Source organism: Hemiscyllium ocellatum, chromosome 42 (assembly GCF_020745735.1).
Source record: "Hemiscyllium ocellatum isolate sHemOce1 chromosome 42, sHemOce1.pat.X.cur, whole genome shotgun sequence".
Lineage (NCBI taxonomy): Eukaryota > Metazoa > Chordata > Chondrichthyes > Orectolobiformes > Hemiscylliidae > Hemiscyllium > Hemiscyllium ocellatum.
In genome coordinates this window covers 26,785,621-26,791,620 of record NC_083442.1, presented here as the reverse complement: position 1 = coordinate 26,791,620, position 6,000 = coordinate 26,785,621, and positions in this window count along the sequence as shown.

Sequence of the window (6,000 nt, the reverse complement as noted above, 5' to 3'; positions counted from 1 at the left end):
TGGTGACGAAATTTCTCCACACGTCATTCCTCAGTTGCCTAACATATAACCTCAAACTTTAACCTTAGTTAGGGTTGAGAGTCGATACTTCCTTCCTGCAGCAAAATCTCCTGCAACCCACTTTTTGACCTGCAACAGAAATTTGATGAGAAGACTGCAGAGGCCGAGTCATTGAATATTTAATAAACAAATAGGTAGATACTAAAGGTGCCAAGGGGTGTGAGGAGAGAGTGAAAATTTGTTTTGAAATTGAGAATCAGCCATGATCAATGCCTGAGCAGGTATGATGGCCTACTCTTCTTCTTAATTTCCATCTTTCCTGAATATTCCTTCTGATAGGCAGCAAACAGCCTATTTTGTTCCTAATGGCACCTCATAACAAAACTTTGTGAACCAAATGATGTTCGTCATTGCTGTCAAAAGTCCTCCAGATTGCCATGCAGAGATTAATTGCAAAATTTGCAAGGCAATTAAAACAGCGGGTCCCTCTTGAAAACAGCTGGAGTGGCAGAGTTTTAAATAAATGAAAATAATTGTTTTTTTTCTCAGAAATCTATTGAAGGTATTTAGATGCCACTCTAGGTACTGAAACACAGATGGGTACCAGTATCACAGTGTATAACAAGGCAGAATAATCTTATTATCAGAATACCAACAATAATTCACTGCCAGTTTTGTATATGTTGTCTCACAGGATTAGACACACTTTTCCCATAAATTTACAATAAAAGCAGCAGCTGTTCAAAAATATGAAATTGAAATCTTAAATTTCGCATGAAAATCATTTAAAGTGGAAATCTGTGCTGAGTTGAAAGAATATTTACTTGCGAATTTCAAGTCTCTGTCTCGAATACATTCCACTATTGGGTATTGATAAAATGATTTTGCAGATGTGACTGTAGCTAATTATTTATTTGTGGTGTTACAGATTTACAGAAAAATAAACAGAAAGACCGAAGCACAGGAACACAGAGAACGAAGGGAATCTAATCTAATCTAATCAAAAAGAGGCAAATCCTACAGAATGAAAGAAGATTATTCCTTGTTATTCATGAATATTATTGGGGAAGACTTTCTCTGTGGGTTGGGAAGGATTTTCTCAGTTTTCCAGGGAGAATTTTCATGTTTATTGGAGGAAGTCTTTTTATGTTTAGGGGATGATTTGCTCATTACTGGAGAGAACATTTCTCTGTTTTTAATTGGGGATAATTTTCTCTTTATTGGGAAGAACATTTCTCTGTTTATTAGGGACTTCTTTTGGGACAGCTTAGTGGAAGAATGCCTGGGTTTATTGGGGAGAATTTTCCTCAGTTTATCAGGGATTATTTTCTCTGTTTTGGAGATTATTTCCTTTTTTGCGGGGACTGGTGGCAGAACATTTCTCTATTTATTGGAGATGATTTTCTCTGTGTTTTGGGGATAATTTCCTCTGTTCATTAGGGAGAATTGTTCTCTGTTTTTGGGGATGGTTTTCCACTTTAGGGACTAAAATTTTGCCTGTCCGTCTTGTATGTTATTGTTGCACATACAAGTTCCCCTACAGCTCATAATGTTTGGAGGGCATTTCATAAAATGTACAGCACTGAGAAGGCCATTCAGGCCAATGAGTCTATACTGGTATTTAAGCTCCACACAAGCCTCAGCCCACCTTACTTCATCTCACCCCATCATCATGCCCTTTTTCTTTTCATGTTTATATTTTTCTTAAAGACGCCTATGTTATTTGCCTCAACTTCTCGATTGGGACTGAGACCATTATGATGATGTTGAATTATGCCTGACAGACATACACCTTGAAGAGTCTTACACATAATATCATCACTCTATCAGAGCATCTGCCTTGATGGCACCAAGGTCACATATTCTGCCTTAACTTGGATCACTCGAAACATGTCACTCTGCTTGAACCATCCTGCTTTGTTGTAAATTAATAGGTTAGTATTAACTCAGCTACTTAAGTGCCTGAGGAATATAGTGCTTGTATATAATATTCTGTTGGATTCTTCATTACCATGATATCCTTGGCCTAGTTTCTTATGTTATGGGAGATAATGTCTGCATCAGGTAAAGCACTCAGAGAGAGTCAATCTCGCATCTGTTGGTAAGACTCTTTTTTGGAAATTGCCAGTTCCACAAATGGCCCAGACTATCCTCAAAGAGCCAAGCCAAGTCCAGTCAATGGAAAATTAGATTTGGTTGAACCCGGCCTAGTCCAGACCTGCATAGCTTGAACCTCATCAGTCAGATGGACCTCTCTCTCCTCATTCACCATGAACCTTGACATGCCCTCCAAATAGCTATTGGAAATAATACTCACTTACACTCCCATCTTACCTCCCTGTTTCACCCAGGCCACCAATCTTTCTGGTTATAAAGTCTGTAGGTCTCTCCATAGGCCTGGTCTTCCCAGGACTGCTTTAAATCCCATCAATGTAGGATCAATTCTAGAAAGTAAAGACATACCAAGGCACTTATTATTCTCAATTGTATTAATCTCAAGCCTGAGAAGAGTGTGCAAACTCATTTGAATAAAATATTCTCCCATATCATGATCAAACTTTGTGGAGATTAAAACAGAATAGTTGAGGACTTTAGTTAGATGACTACAGGCCTTTAAAATCCTTGTGATCAAATTAAATATGGTTTATAAGCACTAATGTTTCTGACAGAATGTGCTGGAGTTTTATACAGGCTCAGCCATAAGTGGACTCAAAGAAATTCTCTCAATTCTGATTCAGCCCATTGATATGCCAGTTTCACAGGAAAATGAACAGAATTAGTCACTTGGTAGAATAGAACTTAAGTCTTGGGTGGCATGGTGGCTCAGTGGTTAGCACTGCTGCCTCACAGCGCCAGGAATCCGGGTTTGAATCCAGCCTCAGGGGACTGTGTATGTGGAGTTTGCACATTCTCCCTGTGTCTGCGTGGGTTTTCTCAGTCGAAGGATGTGCAGATTAGCCAGATTGGCCATGTGAAATTGCCCATAGTATTCAGGAATGTGTAGGTTAGGGACATTGGACAGGGGAAAATGTATAGTAATAGGGTAGGGGGAAATGGGTCTGGGTGGGATACTCTTCACAGGATTGGTGTGGGCTTGTTGGACTAAATGGCCTGTTTCTACACTGTGGGGATTGTATGAAATTCTCCAAAAAGCCATATACTGTCAAGGCTTTCCATCTTGCACTTATCAGGACACATGCAAGAATATCAAATTTCAAAAGGAATAACAATTTATACTAAATAAGAAATGGGTAACGTTTTCCTGAATGTGATGAGAATTATACTAACAATCCACTTAAATTTATCGGTCAGATTTGCAATATGGCTCATGTACTCTGGCTAGAAGTCACATATATTGATATGCTGGGAGCTGTCCTCTGTAAACAAAAGGGACATGTCCAGGTGTTGCATCTTTTGTTTTAAATTAAATTAAAGCACAGTGGCTCAGCCATTGCCCCACAGCACCAAGGACCCTGGGTTTGATTTCACCCTCAGCTGACAGTTCGTGGGAAGTTTGCACATTCTCCCCATATCTGTGCGGGTTTCCTCCGGGTGCTCCAGTTTCCTCCCACGGTCCAATGATATGCAGATTAGGTGGATTGGCCATGCTAAATTTCCCGTAGTGTCTAGGGCTATGCAGGCTGGGTAGATTAGCCATGAGAAATGTGGGATTAGGGTAGGGGAGGTGGATGTGGGTAGGATGCTCTTCAGAAGGTCAGTGTGATCTCGATGGCCATAGGCCCGGCTCCCACATTGTAGGGATTCTACGATTCTTAAGCATGGGGATAATAGATCGCTTAAACATTCTCTGTGGCAGTGTCCAGACCAAGCAGAGTTGTCTGGTCAATCAATTTGCACCGTTCCCTCATAAAGTGTTGCTTTCTATGAATATAGTTACGGAATATGGCCCCCTCAGAGCTTCCGGGAATCCTGGGAAATTTGTTTGGCAGAAACAGGAGAATTGGGTCTCTGGATTCATTGTAAACTTATGGCTCTGATTATGAATGGAATGCAAATGCTCATTCCAGAACTTCATAATAAACCAGGGGAGAATTTGGGTGGCTCAATCAGTAGAAAAATTATACTGTGCTATATCTATGGATCTGAATGGCAGTCATCGCTTTTCAGTGGGAAGAGAGTTCCCATACTTAGAGAATCAAGTTAAGCGTGAGTGAAGGTAAGTGTTAGCTGTGTTCAACTATTGAGATTGAGTGTGTAAAACATTATTTCAGGTATGGTTCATTTTAGCCTAGCAAGCAAAATATCGAAGATGATTGAACAGAGAGTTTATTTCTATGGTAGTATAGAGCAGCATGTTCCAGTTCACAGTGCTCTCTGACTCATACTGATTCCTAGTCTACCTCTTACCTTACTGGTGGTGGAGGCTGGTACAATTACAACATTTAAAAGGCATCTGGATGGCTTTATGAATAGGAAGGGTTTAGAGGGATGTAGGCCAAATGCTGGCAAATGTGAATAGATTAATATTGGATATCTGGTTGGCATGGATGAGTTGGGTCTGTTTCCATGATGTACGTCTCAATGATTCTGTAATCACCTCCTGCTCTGTGGTCATCTGACATCTCTGTGTTTCTGTAATTTTACCCTCTTGGGTCTCCTTGATTTTTGTTGCATTGCTCTGGTGCCTGGGCTCAAAGGTCTGAAATACCCCCTTTCAACTTAAAAGCAAACCTCTCCATCCAACGGTCCGTAATAATTAATTCTCACACCAAGCATAAGTCACCCATTCTCATATGCCATCTTGGGTAGCTCTGTGCCAAATTCTGTTTTTTCCTTACTTCACCCACAGGATGTGAGCATCTCTGACTAGGTCAGCACTTATGACCCATCCTTAATTGCCCAGAGGACATTGCTGTGGGTCTGGAGTCACAAAAAAAATCATAGAATCCCTCCAGTGTGGAAGCAGGCCATTTGGCATATTGAGTCCACACCAACTCTCCAAAGAGCATCCCACCCTGACCCAAACCCACTACTTTTTCCCTGTAACCCTGCATTTCCCATGTCTCGCCGACACATCCCTGGACACTGCAGGCAATTTAGCATGGCCAATCCACCTAACAAGAAGGCCAGATCAGGTAAGGATGATAGATTTTTTTCCCTAAGGGAACTTGGTGGATCAATTTTTTTTTATCCCCCTCAACAATTTTTTCATGGTCATTATTAGACCTTAAATTCCAGATTCCTTTTTAATTCAAATTCCACCATTGACAATGACAAAGTTTTAACCACAGTCCCCAGGACATTAGCTGACTTTCTGGATTAACAGTCTAGTGATTTTACTGCTAGGCCAGTGTCTTTCCTATTTGACACTGCTCCTCTGTAAAATGCGTTGGAATGTGCACGGTGCCTTATGAATGCAGGTTATTGTTGTTGCAGTGCCTAACTCACTTGCAATTCTGATAGAAGTGAGTTATGTGTCCTTTACACTTGCAAGAGAATGTCGTTAACTTCTTGTCACTGGTGAGATATCCTCTATGTCTCTGACCATTCTGTCTACCCATACTTTTAGACTCAAGTAATCAGGCTGTGGATATAAATCCAGAGCGAGCTGTCTGCCCTTTCAAATGGGTTGCTTGACAGGATTGTCATTCCTGAGTTTCCACAGAATGAATAAATGATGCGGCGAATTCCTTTCATTGTCATTTTCAATTTGCCTGCACCTTCCACCTCCACAAGAGAAGACGGAAAAAAAAGCCCGAACTGCGACAGCGAACATCAAATGACAGGACTAGCAGCGAAATGATGCTTCCTTGGGAGAAACGGTTAAGACAAGCCATTTAACAAGCCCGTCACTTTGAAACAGAGCACACTGGGCTGCTTTCTGAAGAGCTGTCCCCCTGCAGATTTCACGGAATCTTGAAGTGGACAAGGAGGCTATTCAGCCCATCACGTCCGCTCTATCTTTTTGAAAGGTATCTCCCAATTTAGTAGCAATCTTTCCAGCTCTTTACCCTCGCCCTGCAATCATTTTGCTTTCAA